The following is a 16,968-nucleotide window of genomic DNA, read 5'->3' as shown; positions in this document are numbered from 1 at the left end:
TTCGTCTTTCAAGCTCAAGTCCTGGTTACCAGCAAAATGTTAATGAAATACGTCAACAACGAATGCTGGTGAATATGCTGACCCTAAAAATATTTTCTTTACTTTATCACCCCTCGAGACCACGTAAGCCTCGGCCCATCTTGGCTTAGGAATAATCAAGTTAAAAAATCATCATAAACTCCAGTCTCAACACTAGGTCACCTCAGCAAAACACCGTAGCGTTTCGACATAACTTAGGTACCATAAATATACACTTGGTCAGTCTCACTCGGACATAACTTAGGTCCGGCCCATCTTGGCTGGAGGTTGTGACCAAGCGTGGTGCGATGTGCCCACCGCATTCCACATATATAAGGATCCAGGCAAACGTATACACAGCCTGAGGGCTAGGCTTATACTCTTATTTACAATGTTTTTAGAGACACGTAGCCTCATGTAAAGTTTTACACATAACACATTTGTTTGTTTGAAAACAAGTTTGTAAAAGTGGCGCGTATTCACCTTTTCAATGGGATCGGCTTCCAACACCGTCCATGAGTCTTTCTCTTGCTATCTCGCACCTATAGTACGAGTATAAATTTTGTTAGTCGGATACACGATCTGGCTTAAGACCTTTAGTCTTATTCTTCTCGATGAACCTTTAGTTCATTATCTCTTTTTTACTTTAAAACCTTTAGTTAAAAAGTAATCTTTATAAACCTTTAGTTTAGTTATCAAACCCTACGTTTCTTCTTTTTTTAAGAAACATATTCCTTTCTTTGTTATTTAAGTATACTCATTATACCTAAATAATATATTTTATAACAAAGAATAATCATAAACATATATATATATACTCACATATATATTTTATTTTTCTTTTCTTTAATTTCTTTGTTATGTATTTCTTTGTTTATCGAGAATAATTTCGACTTAGGGTATTAAGCCTTTATAATATTTTATTATTATTTTATTCGGGAATTATGCCTACCTTTGTCGGCTTAATAAACCCTACTCACTCGGGCAGCACTTCGATTCTATTTCCTTTATCAACAACCGCTTGATCAATCCCTTGACACGCTTATCGAGACGCCAACTCTTCACGGCACGTACTTCGAGATAATCGTCTGGACGTTGGGGCACACCTCCTTTTTGATTTGGATGTTGTCGGAAAATAGTACGTATATCGAGGTAATGGGCACGGAAAACAAGGAATCGGGGCACTCTTATCGAGATAGATCTAGGGCACGCTTTTCGAGGTTATATAGAGAAGTTAGATAGTGAGTAATGTGTGTGTTTTAATGTGTGATGGATTTGAATTCGCGGTCTCCTATTTATAGCCAAAAATTGGACTCCATCGCGGTACGCGATGGGTCCCTTGGCAAGCCCATCGCGTACCGCAATTTAGGATTGCTGAGTCATGGCTTAGACCTGCCACGTGGCGACACGTGGCGGACGTGTTGCCACGTGGTGACTTTTGTCTTTCACCAAGCTCAGGAGGTATTCAATTTCCCTCCTTTAACCAATACAACCTTCTGTCTGATGGCCAAAGTCTTCATGGAACGCACACCACTTGGACTTGTCTTTGAAGGATGTTGTTTTCTCATTTTTTCGAGGCCACGTCGCTTTCTCTCCAAGATCCTTCATGGCACAAATCAAACCATGAGTATCAACAGAGAAGCAATACTCGGAAATACTTGGGTTGTCCGCATCATTTTCTCCTTCTTCAACTGCCTGGACATTTTGATTGTTGAATTTTGAGTACGGCTTTGAGTCATTGTTCCTGTGTGAGGATCCTTGTTTCTAGTTAGTTGACTCTTCTTTTCATCCTCTAGCCTTATAAATTTGTGTACCACTAGATTAGGAAAGATTTAGGTTTATATCTTATTAGCACTTATATAATTTGTCAAGCCTATCATACACATCATGCAATTGATCTTACGATAATTTTTAGTCTAGTGTATTTATGTGCTAGGCCCGTTAATTCAATATAGCATTACTTCCCATAAGGGCCAATCAAATTTCTCAAGATTTTATATTTTTCATGTTTTTGTATGTTTATATATCAATACAGAAATAACAATCCTTTTGTATTTTTCTCATATATTCACCCCCAAAAATAAAAATATTATAAAATAAAATAAACATAAAGAAATAAAATTATCAACCTAGAGATTGAATTTCGGAAAAGGTTTTTAACCATTTAAACCAAGCAAGTAGATAAATCTTGTTTTGTTAAATGCCTTGGTAAAAAGGTCAGTAAAATCAGTATGGATTTTTTCTAAAGTAATTAACTTCTTTTCAAAACAATCCCTTATGATGTGATAACAAATCTCAATGTGTTTAGTTTTAGAGTGATGAACAGAATTCTTAGTAATACATATAGTAGCAGCAATATCAATATAGATGAGAGTAGTAAGAAACCTCAAGTCGTAATTCCGAAAATGTTGCTGGATCCACAAAACTTGTGAACAATAACTCGAGGCTGCCACATATTCGGCTTCGGTGGTTGAAGTAGAGACCGTTGTCTAGTTCCTACACCACCAGGAAATAAGTCAGTTTCTTAAAAATTGACATCATGTTGTTGTAGACTAGAAATTAATCGTCCACCCTCCATATCCGAATATGTATAAGCACTAAGATCGAAACTATCTTATAGGGGTACCACAACCCGATGTTAGGATTTCCCCTCAGATAGTGGAAAATACGCTTAATAGCCGCTAGATGAGTCACTCGGAGACTCGATTGACACTTGGCACACAAACCTACAACAAACAATATATTAGGCTCAGCAGAAGTTAGATATATTAACGAACCGATCATCCCACGATAAAGGATCGGATCTAGGGTATCCTCCAATTCATCCGGTGATAAATTGTGACCGGCAGGGAGAGGAGTTGGGGGTATTTTTCCGGCATTAATCTTGAAACGACTTAAGACATCGCTCACATATTTGGTCTGATGAATGAATATTCCCGAATCAGACTGTGAACATGCAACCCCAAAAAGAAACTAATTTCTCCTATCAAGATCATCTCGAATTTCGTCTGCATCGCCTTAATGAATTCCTTGCATAAGCTGTCGTTCGTATTACGAAAAATAATATCATCAACGTATATTTGGACAAGGAGATGATCGTCTTTCACAGCCTTGTAGAAAATAGTACAATCCGCAATCCCTTGTGTGAATCCACTATCAATAAGATGATTAGCCAACTTGTTGTACAAAGCTCTCTGGGCCTGATGAAAACCTTAAAGTGCCATGTTTAATCGGTAAACATGCTCGAATAATCTGGATGTTCAAACCCAAGAGGCTGCTTCACATACACCTCTTCATGAATTTCCCCATTCAAGAATACACTTTTCATGCCCATTTGGAATGCCTTGAAGTTCTGGAAAGCTACATAGGCCAAGAAAATATGTATAGCTTCCAATCTCGCAACCGGATCATACACCAATGCCTTCACATTTGTTGGGTCAAGAAAATTGATAAAGAAATATTGGAACCTTCTCAACCTTCTCAGAAAAAGCTAAGTATGGAAATCGAGCAAACTCAAGCACTCCGAGCAAGATATCTTATGAGAGTAAGGTTAGCCTCTTGAAGTTTTCTAATTGTTAAGCTTCGAGTAAGCTATACTTCATCGAGAAAGATTGTTCTTATATCAAGTAGGGTTTGCATTCGAGAAAACACTTGATCATCCAAGCTTAAACCAAGTTCACGAGTAAACCTGGTGGGTGGAGCAAGGATATAATAAGGAAGGACCTCAAGTATGCTTGAAGGGAGTTATTGGAAATTATACTAAGTGTTACACTAAGCATAGTTCAATCTAGAGTAAGCTAAAGTACCTGAATATACTTAGTTTTTTCAAATAAGGTTAAGTCAAAGATAAAGAGATCCAAGCAAGAACTAGTTTTCTCATGGGATAGGTCCGAGCAAAGTTTGGATATATTATGAAGACAGAAGTCTGCTTGAGAACAATATTTTCTTAGAGAAATATTAGAAAATATTCAAAGTAAAATCTACTTGAAGAAAATCTCCAAGCACAGTCAAGGATGACAAGGTCAACTCGACAAAATAATATGTTTACTCGAAGACATGTTTTGACACTTGTTAGTATTGTTAATATGTTATGAAATGATTAGGGTTCTAGAAAAATGTCAGGGTGCCTATAAGGAATAATACGTCTCATTGATGGGACACGCCTCTATCACACATTTTGAGAACTTTACTGATTATTCTCTAACCTAGTAGCCACACTTGACATTCCACACCTGATATAGTATTAAATATACATAATTTATATAAATATTTCCTATACTTTTAACTAGTTTTTGGGTGCTTTTATTAAATAAATCCCTCAATTGACTCGTATTTAAATTCTAAAGGTCTCAAGAATCAATGAGCCATATTGAAGTACTTTTACTAAACTTGAGACGAACGACTAAATCCATTTTTTGAGTCGTGTATAATATATCCGTTAAACATACACTATATAATATGTTAGTCTCATATTTCAATTGCATGTGCATAATATATTATTATTACTATATAACATAAAAGAAAAGGAAATATGAGAAAAAATAAGAATGTCCATGCGTGATGTTCAATTTGAATTCAATTATTGACATTTTGATTTTGTGATCCGCAGTTAATTGGGGAATATGAGTGCATGTAATCAGGATAAGTCTTGGTCTCATGTAATTAATTAAAAGACACTAATTTGTTGAAATTAGTCATGGGCTTCAAAGAATTAGGACCAAGATTTTGGGTTGGAGTGTCTGGGTGAGACAAGTGGTATTAAGACAAAAAATTATGCTGGTGGAGTATTTTGGGGATTTTGTGTGACAATCGTCAATTTCAGGTTAAACCCGTTAACTCAACTCCGTCAATTCAAACTTTAAGATCGTTGAATCTATAATGCACACTTCATTACATTTAAACTAGGGTTTAAATGACGCTTAACACTTACTACATGTGTAGTCTTTCGGGATTTGCACCGAAACGCAAACGAGTTGACGCAAACGATTGATAAATAAACGACAAACGTCAAAACAATAATTATGTGATAATTATGTGTTAGATATATGTGAGTTACTTGATTATGTTACGTGGAATGTTAAACAAGAAACAAGAACCAACTAGTTTAGGCTATAGATGTAACACTTGAAAGATTAGGGACTAGAGTGTAACTTGTATATCTATAAATATATTATTATCACAAACCCTAACTCATCTCCTTCCCCTCACAAAAACCGACGGCAGCTAGACCCCCCCCTCCGTGCGATCGGCTCACAAACACACACCAAACACTTGGTTTTAATCTTGGGTTTTCACAATTGAAGCATCCTACACCCGTTTCTAATCATCTCCTACCTTCCTCTTGCTTGTATTGGTGTTTTGAAGGTATAACTTGCAAACCCTAGGTCCGACTTTTTCCTATGCATGGTGTTCATATGATTCTTGTTTATTTGATGGTGTATTAGGGATGATTTGATAACTAGTTTTGATAGTATTGCATGTTAAGTGTTGTGTCCTTGATTGTGAGTGCAAATAAAACCCTAATCTTGTATGTATGGTGTAATTGATATGCATGGATAGTAGTTATAGTGTCTAGAGGGTTATATGGATGCATGATAGTTCATAGATTGTTATTATGTTGAGTTTTGATGTGAACAGATTCTGGACAGAATGTATATACGATGTTCAAGTGACTGTAACGAGGTGTAAACGTGAAAATTGGTTGAGATTGTGGTTACTGCAGTAAACTAGGTTGAGTCTAGTTTTCATGAAGTATAAGTTTGTAATTTTTGGACAAGTATAAGTGTGCTTTTATGATTTTACAAAAACGTGGTGCAAAGCTGAGCTGTTAGACCTGCTGTAGGTTATGTTGTAAATGTTATATCTCATGAACTACGAGACCAATTGGGTTGGTTCCACTTCTGGAAGTTGACTCATTGAGTTAGGAACCAAACCCAAGTGGTCTTGCATTTATTGGATTTTTCGTTTAACGGGAATTACAAATAACATTCTGTTGCGCATGAATCTGACTGATATGAGTTTGCTGTAATGTTCTGGTCATTATAAGAAAAATATGTGGAATAAAAATAAGATAAAATATGTTCTGGAAACCTAAGATATGTATGCTTCTGTGGTAATTTTTGGTGAATTAATTGAGACGTTATGATCGGTGAACTAGTGCAATCTTTCAAGTAGAATTTCTGTCATAACGAAACTAGCTGCTGAGTTGTGTATAAATGCATGAAATATGATATTTCTTATATAATTGTTATTTGTTGACCAAAATGCCCTTACGGGGATAATTGCTAGTAAAGTATGTTATTAGTACGTGACACGAAAGTAATTGCTCACTCATGTATCGTATCACAAGTGTACTTGTTTAAGTCACACACAATTCACAAACGAAACACGAAATCTGTTACGTGCATAGGTATTATGTGCCGAGTCTAGAGACTCGTTAAACGTACCGATACTTAGAAAATCTCTTTGTTATTTAGAACGCTAGGGAGTTTCTACGACGCGCATCACTTGGTGATCTAGATCGGGATATTCTTCGCAAACAGTGAGTTTCACTTACCCCGCTCTTTGAACTGTTTTCAAACGTTTTTCACTTGGGGGAGATAACATACTCCGATAAACATATTTTCTGAGATAAACGCATATTTAAGATTTTGTTATAAATTATATATCACTTGTAAAGGCTAAGCGGCAAACGTAACATTTGAAGTCCCACACATCGGACCGGTTAATATTTGGAATAGCGAGTCACTGTTGAGTAGTACTACTGGGTTTGACAAACCCCACCCGACGTTAAGCTCAACTGGAGGTTGAGTGGGTGTAATTTTGGCTAACACTTACCATGGTCTGGATTGACCTGGTGACGGGCACTTGATAAACAGTCAGCTTCGGTCGCGAACCACTTAGCGATACTTGTTGTATAGATTAGCTACCTATCGATATATGATTTGACATAACACTATCTGGTAATGCAAAACACTTAAACGTCGTAACGAGGTTACGCAACACTTAAACGTCGTAACGAGGTTACGCAACACTTAAACGTCGTAACGAGGTTACGCAACACTTAAACGTCGTAACGAGTTTACGCAACACTTAAACATCGTAACGGGGTTACGCAACACTGAAATGCCGTAACGAGGTTACGCAAAACGCTAAACGATTTATCTTATTTAACTTGTGAACTCACCAACCTTGTGTTGACACTTTTAGTATGTTATTCTCAGGTAGCCGAGGCGGGCGCGCGGTTTAGGAGCATGCATTAATTGAAAACATCTTTATTTTGCAAACTTAATTTTAACAGTTACATTTGGTTTTAAGTCGTCCTGCGTGACGCAACTTTTGAATTAAGGTTTTACGCTTCCGCACTTATTTACATTTAAACGTTTTTCTTTGGTTTGATTATTACTAATGATTCCGATCCTGCCAGTTCACACCCTCTGACGGTAAAATCCGTTAGTGGATTTTGAGGGTGTGACATTTTGTGATCACACACACATATATATATATCAAAATAAAAACCCTACGTAGCAACCATCTCATTAATATTATAAAGAAAGGGCAGATAGAACAATTTTGTGGGTCGGCTGTGAAGAAGAAAAATGAAGCATAATGATTGGCAAAGTGGACGGTTGTGGAAGGTTGGAATTGATTGAAAAAAGTGGAAACTAAAGTTTATAAGAGAAAAAATACAAAGACAAGAAGCAAGTAACCAGGGTGGCTGGTAAAAAAAATTCACGGCAAAGAAAATATTAAGCAACTAAGCGGTGAATTATTTGTTCGAACTCTTTTACATATTTTTCGTAATCTTCATATTATTTTTGTTTCGTATTTTATTATGAGTAGCTAAATACTTTTACACTACCTAAGTTTTGGTTGAGTACGAGTTTGGATTAATGGTTTGACGAATTATTATTTGACGCTGGTTGATATAGTATTATGGTAAAGTTTTATATTGGTTTGTTCATGATATTGTTGAGTGATTAAATCTAGTTTATTATGTTAATAATTATTCCACTTGTGTTTAATAGTATTGGTGATTGTTAGACGCATGATTAGGTTGTTTACTTTTTAATTTCAACTTGTTTGCGATTTATGGTCGAAATAATCGTAGGAATAATTATTGAAAGAGTATTAGATTTTATTGTTCCGTTACCTAGGTAGTCGTTTCTCGCATATTATTAAGTATTATTAGTTTAATTATTATAAAAAATTATAATTAGTTAAGTATTATTAGTTTAATTATTATAAAAAATCTAAAAATCAAAAGAAAAGTCTTGGTTAGTAATCTTCTAGGTTTAATAATTAGAGTTTACCCATAGTGTCCCAGGTTAGTTATCCGTTCCTACTTGCTAGCAACATTGTGACCGGTACACTTGCTGATTGTGTGTGGTTTTTTAGGTGAATTCGGCAAAACTTGGTTTTTATTATTATATATGTTTTATACCCATCAAGTTTTTGGCACCGCTGCCGGGGACACTGGGAAATTCTTTGTTTAAACCGTGTTGATTATCTGATCTGTTTATCTGTTTATTTGCTAATGCGTGCGTGCGTGTGGTATAAAATATAAAATGATGGGATGATTTAACTTTTGCACAACATCGTGTTTTAAATTTATAAAAGTGATTTCTACAAAGACTAAAAACACACAAATAGGAAAGTGTACCTATCATAAAAGTAGAATAGTATTGTTAAGAACCAAGTATCGATCCGTGGACACAAATGTTTCTAATAATAAATCGTTGTTTTACTTTAATCGGAGGTTTTAATCATTTTGGGGCTAATTTTTGAACTTTTTATAAAATGTAAATACTTATATATAATATATAGGTGACCAAGACAAGAAATTCTAAACGAGTTGTTCAATTATTCGAAGGTTACCATCTAAGATCAAGAATCAACTCCATCTTAACATTGATAATTAATATTTGGACATGTGATAAACCTGCCATAGCAATATATGATAGATAGCTCCTTAAACCTTAAGTAAGTATATTTGGCACTAAGGAGATAGCATGCGCATTTTAAAGTCCACCATTTCCTAATGTCATACCATCTCAATGATGTCAATTTAAGTTGACAAGTAGTTTCGTAAAGTAGAAAGATTAGGATTGACTTCGATTTCTTAAATACCAATTCTAACAACTTCGGGTGGTTGTAGTTCATCACACAACCTCCCTTGGTTGATTTATGTAGGTTATAATTACACATTCCGTTAACATATGATTTCTTTAACTAATTTGATATCCTAAGAAAAGCCATTTTCGGATTACCAAGGTTTAGAAAAATACATCATAACTTATATCTTTCTAAGTACAATATAAGGATCCATGTTTCGATAATGTATGAAAGTATTTCTATCTTTCAAGAACATGAATCGATCATGAACGATTGCCAATGGAATTGACAACCACCAACTTTGAATTAGTGATTTAAGATGGTGAAACATTTCTTATCAAAAGATAATTGTAATATAACCATCTACTTTACTAGACTACATCACATGTCTTGATTAATTATCAAGTAAAACAAAGCTTCTTCATAGATTTTAGATGGTAAAAGGAGTTTAGCTCATAATGAGCATGACGATAAACATTAAGATGGTTGATGATAACAAATGCATGATTAAACTTGGAACAATGTAACCAATTATAGATGAATCTTCCTTCTTAATGATGATAATGATGGTTGATGATGATGGTTGTTCGTAATGACCTCCAAGCCTTCAAACTCTTCACTAGATCTTCAAAGTGAGTGTTAGTGTGTGTCTTTATAAGAGAGAACCGAATAGAATTCTTTCCAAGGCACACCAAATGAGTGCAACATGAGCCACTATTTATAGGCAATCTGGATAGTGAGGCATGACCCCGTGCTTGATGAGCACGCCCCCGTGCATTTTTATGATATGTGCCAGATTTGTTTTGTCTTTTCTGTGAGGTGGAAACGGCCCGTGGTTGGTAGGCACGGCCCCGTGGTTTTTAGTGACATGTGCTCAATTCTTCTTTGTCTTTTCTGTGTTCTCGTCCATGGCCCCGTGCTTTTGCTTCCAGATTTTGTCTTTTCTTGTGTTGGAAGCATGGGGGCGTGTTTCTTTATTTTCTTGTGTTTTCTTTTGTTTTTCTTCGTCTTTTTGCTTGTTTCTTCGTTTGGGGCTTGGTTTTACCTGAAATTATGTTTTATTATGATAAGTTGCCTTTTATGCTATGTTATTTGATAGAAATTGCAGTTTTTAGAGATTATTTGATGCCGAAAAGATGTATATTTCTATGTACATCAAACATCCCCACACTTGAACATTGCTTGTCCTCAAGCAATCTTCTTATAAATATCCTCTAAAAACAGCAGGCTTAGATTATAATTATCCCTTAAGTGAGCTCCAAGAAGATGAAACAAAATAACCAATCTTTATGTTAGTGATAAATACGAAAGATCTTTTGTTTTTGTGAGCTTCCGTTTATGCAAAACGTCACGTTCTCACAATTTTCACTAACACTCGGTTTTATATCTGATCATACCTGTGATGTATGTATGTGAACACTCTTAGTCAAAATGAGACCTGTGATAAATAAGCTTGTAACAAGTTCAAATCTCCACCTTTTAAAGGTTGCATAGATTAGAAGTTACAAGGGTTTGGTTTCGTGTAAGTAGGGATTTGGTATTTTCGTGGTGGTTTAAGGTTTAATGAGAATGGTAAGTACAACTTCTACTGATTGTCGGGAGTCTTGAGATGTCTTCAATAGTTAGCTCCTTTTATCCGAGTTTTTTTTTATTTTTATATTTTTTTTTCCTAAAGAATCTTTTAAGGTCAGATCGTCAAGACCAGTTTTATCGAGGATGTGGATCAATTCTTACTCAATCCTGTTCTGAATATAGCTTCCAACTCTAATGGATCGTTCGGCTTTGAGCCTAATGGCCCCCACCCTCATTAGTTTGTTATATTCATTCAGAGACTGAGTTTGACTTTTTCTACATCTTCCTTCGTGGGACCATTTTCCGCAACCTAAGCATCGTTCATATCTTTTTTCTCTTCTTTTCATTGCGTTTTTGAAAATTACACAGAATGGTGGCCTTTGTTCGTCTTAGCGCCACTTTTTCCTCACCTCATTGCTAAAGAGAAAGATTCTCTCTAAGTTCTGGAGGCAACCTAGGTTTTGTGAAGTGTATGCAGCAAAGGAAATTGAAATCGAAAGAATACATTTCCAGTTCTTTAGGGTCCGCCGGTAAAAGACCAGTGTTGTATTTTACCGTTGAAAATGGATAAAGTGATCGGGTTTTTGGTTAAGGTTTTTGGTTTTTGTAATTTGGTAATGGTTTTGATGGAATTGTGTAAATATTACCTTCTTCCTTATACAACGCTTCGTGCGGTCTTGAAATGAATAATTACGACAAGTTCTAAATCACACGAAACATATGACTCACTCAAAGCTTCCGAAAAAATATTTATATGGCATGCGGTTTATCTCACAGTAATGGAGGAATTGGGTATTAACGCCATATTTTGCATAAATTTATTGTTGGTGCATGATGCCAGTTGTTCAGTATCTCGTGTTTATTTGTGTCTGTAATTGTTTAAAAAGTTTGTTTTGTGTTGGGCTTGTTCTTATATGTTCGCTTTTGTTTTAGCGAACTTGAAGTTGATCGAAGTTAAGACAACTTCGCCTGGTTTGGGTGATTCTCTCAATCACGCGCTTGTTCCTTTGATTATTACGCCATGTAATATAACAAGTATTATCATATATACTCGTGTGTTTGTTTATATTCAATGTGTTAATAGTCTAAACATTCGTATCGTATACTTTGGGATTCCGCACCCTCGTGTTACGAGATACTCCTGTGTAGATCCGGCTGGGAACCTACATTTGGTATCAGAGCTTTTTGCTCGTGATTGTGTGGTTCGGGATTATCACACGGGTGTTAAGATTGTTCCGTTAGACAATTCGCGGAACTATTTTACGTTGAAATACCTTTTTTTGTCAGTCGCTCCTCTACTCTCATCAATTACACCTTCCAATCACCCTCGCAACCTTTGAAATCGACCTGCCTAACCTGCAAAACTCCTTTGCTCTTCTGGCGAAGTTGTTGTCACCCAAACTAGGGTTTTAGCGAAGATATAGGGTTTCAGCGAAGTTGTGTGACTAGCGAATTTGTGTAGCCGGCGAAGTTGTGTAGCAAGCGAAGTTGTTAAGTAGCGAAGTTTATAATCTGCGAAGTTGTCTTAAGAGAAGTTACAAGCGAAGTTGTATTAACTTTGCTGCTTACTGTACACAGAATCTTGATTTTAAGTTCTAAGTCTCGTTTCGTTCAAGTATGACTTCGATAAACATCACTGAATTGGTAAAGATGGAGGTTGAAGTTGGTTCAGCAACTAAAGCTCCAAAACTGCTTAAAGGTACTGATTTCATTGCATGGAAAGATAGATTTGAACAGTATGTGAAGTATCAAGACGCAAAGATGTTGGTCTGCATTCAAGATGGGTACATTCCACCAACATCCATGTTTGAAGGTCGTGCACAGATTTAGAAGTACAGTAAGATGGAGGATGATGAAAAGAAAATGTATGAGGCAGAAAGTAAAGCACATGCAACTATAACAATGGCACTTCCACAAGAGATTCTTCATACTTTTAAAAAATACAAAACTTCTAGAGAACTATGGGAAGCACTAGAGAATCGATATGAAGGAAATGTTGGGATACGTACCTCCAAGACAAAGCTACTGAAAACGCAATTCTCTGTATTCAAGTATCTGAAAAATGAATCACTTGATGACATCATCACATGATATTATCATCTGATGACAGAGATGAATAACTACTCCATTGAATACAAGGAAGAAGAGATAGTAGAAAAGCTTCTTGATGCCCTTCCACCAAAATGGGAGATGTACACAGTTCTGATGAGAGAAGATAAAGATTTTGAGAAGATTGACTTGGAGACGGTGGTAAATTAGTTACGTAATTTTGAACTTAACATGGCAAGAAAGGAGACACCTACTGATCAGGTTCAGGATCCGGGAATGTATGGTGCGAAAGTCACTCCAAACTTAAGTTCAAAAATAGAATCCACTGCCTACTACTCAAAGGGGGAACCAAACACCACTCAAGATGGTCATGTAGTACTCAATATGGATGATGACGTATGTTTTGTAGCAAGAGGTAGTAGTTCCTGAAAACCTCCAACCACAGCTGGAAATTTCTCAACCACTACTTCAAGCAAGAACTACTCAGAGATGCCTATGAGTGTGAAATCAGTTGAACAACAGTTTGGTCTCTATGCGTCTTTCATTGCCTCTTATGAGAATTACATCAAAGGAAAAATAGTCGACCCTGCAACCTTGGATGAGGACTATGATCAGATCGACGCTGATGATCTGGAAGAAATGGATCTGCAGTGGAAGATGGCTATGATAGTAAGAAGGTTAAAGAGATTTATGAAGAAAACTGGAAGAAAGTTTGTTGGAGAAAGACCGGGGTTTGACAAGTCAAAAGTTCGTTGTTATAACTGTCAACAAAATGGTAACTTTGCTAAAGAGTGTACAAATGAAATAGTTGAACGAAGTCAAAACAGGCCTGCTCAACAAAATGAAAGTGGAAGTGAAAACAAGGCTATGGTATCTCAGTAAAACGGTGGATACAACTGGAATATGCAAGTTGGCAAATCTGGTAAATATCGAAACTGGAGGAAGTGACAAAGAGACGGGGGAAGATCAAGCATACGTGGCAGAAGTGAACGATCAACTCTCAAAGGTATGTTCTGAATCTCATTGTGAACAATGTGAAGAACTCTCTGATCAATTGAAATCATTAACTGATCAGTTTGTTAGTTTGGACACTCAATTTAAAAATTTAAAAGAAGAACATCACTATTCTAAAACTAAAGAAAACAACTACTCGGTAAAAATAAAAGATAGTTAAAAGGATAACAAAAGTCTTAAAGCCACCCTAGCTGACCAAACTAATCGCTGAAAAAGATAAACAGATAGCTGATTACAAGGTAAAAGTGGTGGAACTGAACAGAAAAATTGAACAATTTAGAAATTCTTCTGCGATGTTAGATCACATCATAAGTGTTCAACGTTCCCCAGTTAACAAAGGGTGAATTGGATTCTCAGAAGTCCCGCCACCATACAATAATAACTTTACATATAGTCCTAGTAATCAACAACCTATGAATGTTGAAGTTAGTCAGACAGTTCCAATCAAAGTCTCTGCTAAAGAAACTAAAGTTAATGAGAGTGAAGCTAGTAAGACAAGTTCCAATGTCACCAGTTCTGTCTCGTCAAATTCGGATAAATCGTCTAAATCGGGTGAGATAAAAGAAGAGGTTGTGTTACTAAAACGAGGGGAGGACTATAAGTTTGATGGAAAGAAATCTACCCTAAATCCGTTTGTTCCACAGTATGTGAGGCAAACTGATAGTAACACAACCTCATCATCTACAGCAACTTCTGAGATGAATGCTCAAAACAACAAGTATAAACCGAACAGAAGTTGTTTTAGATGCAACAGGATATGACACTTTGTCAGTGACTGTCTTCTAAAACAAAGGAAATCTAGAAATATGAGGCCAACTGAAACTGAGAATAAAACGAATACTAAACATGATGCTGGTAAGAATGCTAACACATCAAACTTCAATCATTGGACAAATCCAAGATTTCAAAGAAACCAGTCTCGTTTTTTCATAGTGAATCACCAAACCAACAAGTATAATTCCATTAATGCTAAGAATTCTCGAAGGTTTGGATGGCCTCATAGCCAATCATCTAGATATTTTCCTTTCAGAATGTTTAGAAACTCTCCTCTAACTAACTTTGGGCAACCAAGGTACTGGATGCCGGATAACAGGTTTAATCAACCCAAGACCTTCTGGTCTTGGGTTCCCAAATTTTAATCTATTTCTTTAATTGTGCAGAAACAGACGAACATGGTTGTAAACAATATGTGGGTTGTTGACAGTGGCTGTTCCCGGCACATGACTGGTAACAAGAAATTGTTACGTGATTGGAAGCCTGTTCAAGGAGGAAGGGTTAGTTTTGCAGGAGAAAGTGGAGGAAGAATTACTGGTATTGGGACTGTGACAAATGGAAGAATAAAGTTGGAAAAAGTGAATTTTGTGGAAGAGTTGAAGCACAACCTGTTGAGTGTCTCTCAGATTTTTGACAAGGAATACACTGTTCATTTTACTAAAGATTAGGCACTCGTACTTTACCGTGGTTTCAAGATACTAGAGACCTGGGTCGTGATGAAGGCTCCAAGAGAAAAGAACACGTATGTAATGGATATGAGATCAACCGAGATGGCAACAAAAGGGTCATGTCTTCTGTCAAAGGCAACAGAATCTGAGTCAGAGTTGTGGCACCGAAGAATGGGTCATATTCATCTTCGTAAGATGAATTACATTGTCAAGAATGGGCTATTAGTTGGGGTTCTCTTGAAGAAATTCTATTTTGAAGACCAATGTGTGTCATGCAAGAAAGGAAAACAACACAAGAAGCCTCATCACTCCAAGAAGGTTAAATCAATTGTCAGCACCTTGGACCTGCTTCACATGGATCTCTTTGGTCCTGTGAATGTAAAAAGTCTAGGAGGAACGTCATACTGTTTGGTGGTAACCGATGATTACTCACGATACCCTTGGGTGTATTTTCTGAAAGCAAAAGATGAGATAGTTCAGTTGGTAATTAACTTGATTACCAAGGTGGAAAATATAGTTGGGAGAAAAGTTAAGTACATTAGGAGTGATAATGGTACAGAGTTCAAGAACTACCAGATGGAGATTCTTTGTTTGGAGAAAGGGATTGAACATCTGTACAGCGCCCCATATACTCCACAACAAAATGGAGAGCTGAAATGAAGAATAGAACTCTAATCGAAGGCTGGCAAATGCTAAACTTCCCGTGGTGTTCTGGGCTGAGGCTGTTGCTACAGCCTGTTATATCCTTAATCGTGTTTTAACTGTTAAAAGATTAAATAAAACCTGTTATGAACGTATGCATGGTTGAAAGCCAAATTTGAAGGGTCTTGAATCTTTTGGGTCCCCATGTTCGATATTAAAGACTAACTCTAAATTTTATGAGAAATCTGACGAAGGTATCTTAGTTGGCTATGTTGTCGGGACACCCAACAGAAGAGTCTTTAATCTATCAAACAGCAAGGTTGAGGTGGTCTGTAACACTGACATTACAAGTTACGAATCACCAAGACCTTGCATGGGACCAGCAGAGGCTTTCGACTATGATAAGCTATTCAAATCTTTTAATGTGCCTTACTTGGATTTTGCAGACATTGATGAGAAAATGGCCTTACAGATGCTGTATGACGAAGAGGAGGCCATTGTACAACGTCCGCAATATAATGAAAATCAACCAACCTCGTCAAGTGCGGTTGAAACTCTAGCTATCTCGAATGAAGATGAATTCTACAATCCTTTTCACACTCAGCCTCACTCTGATGAACTCTCTGCAAATCTCGAGAATGATCTGGAAGTCGGTCCAGTACAGACCACCAAAATTCACAAGAATCACCCTTTGAAAAATGTGATCGGTAATCCTTCTGATGGTGTTCGTACTAGAAGAAGTTTGGATGAAAACAAATGTGTATATGCAAGCATTAAAGACACGGGTATTATAAACGAATGCTTGTACGTCTGCTTCATCAGTCAGATAGAACCAAAGAATTATAAAATGGCACTGAAGGATAGCTCGTGGGTTGAAGCCATGCAGGAAGAACTGGCACAGTTTGAAAAGATGGAAGTATGGCAGATAGTTGAAAAACCACGAGAAGTGAACGCTGTCGGTACAAAGTGGGTATTCAAGTGTAAGAGAGATGAGAAGGGAGTGATCATTCGCAACAAGGCAAGATTGGTAGTTAAAGGGTTTATTCAACAGGAGGGAATCGATTACAACGAAGTGTTTGCTCCTGTGGCCAGACTGGAGGCAATTCAAAAGTGTTCC

Source organism: Bidens hawaiensis, unplaced genomic scaffold, assembly GCF_021521415.1.
Source record: "Bidens hawaiensis isolate Kalapana, Puna unplaced genomic scaffold, B.hawaiensis_p1.1 tig00006270_1, whole genome shotgun sequence".
Lineage (NCBI taxonomy): Eukaryota > Viridiplantae > Streptophyta > Magnoliopsida > Asterales > Asteraceae > Bidens > Bidens hawaiensis.
Note: the sequence above shows the minus strand (reverse complement) of the source record.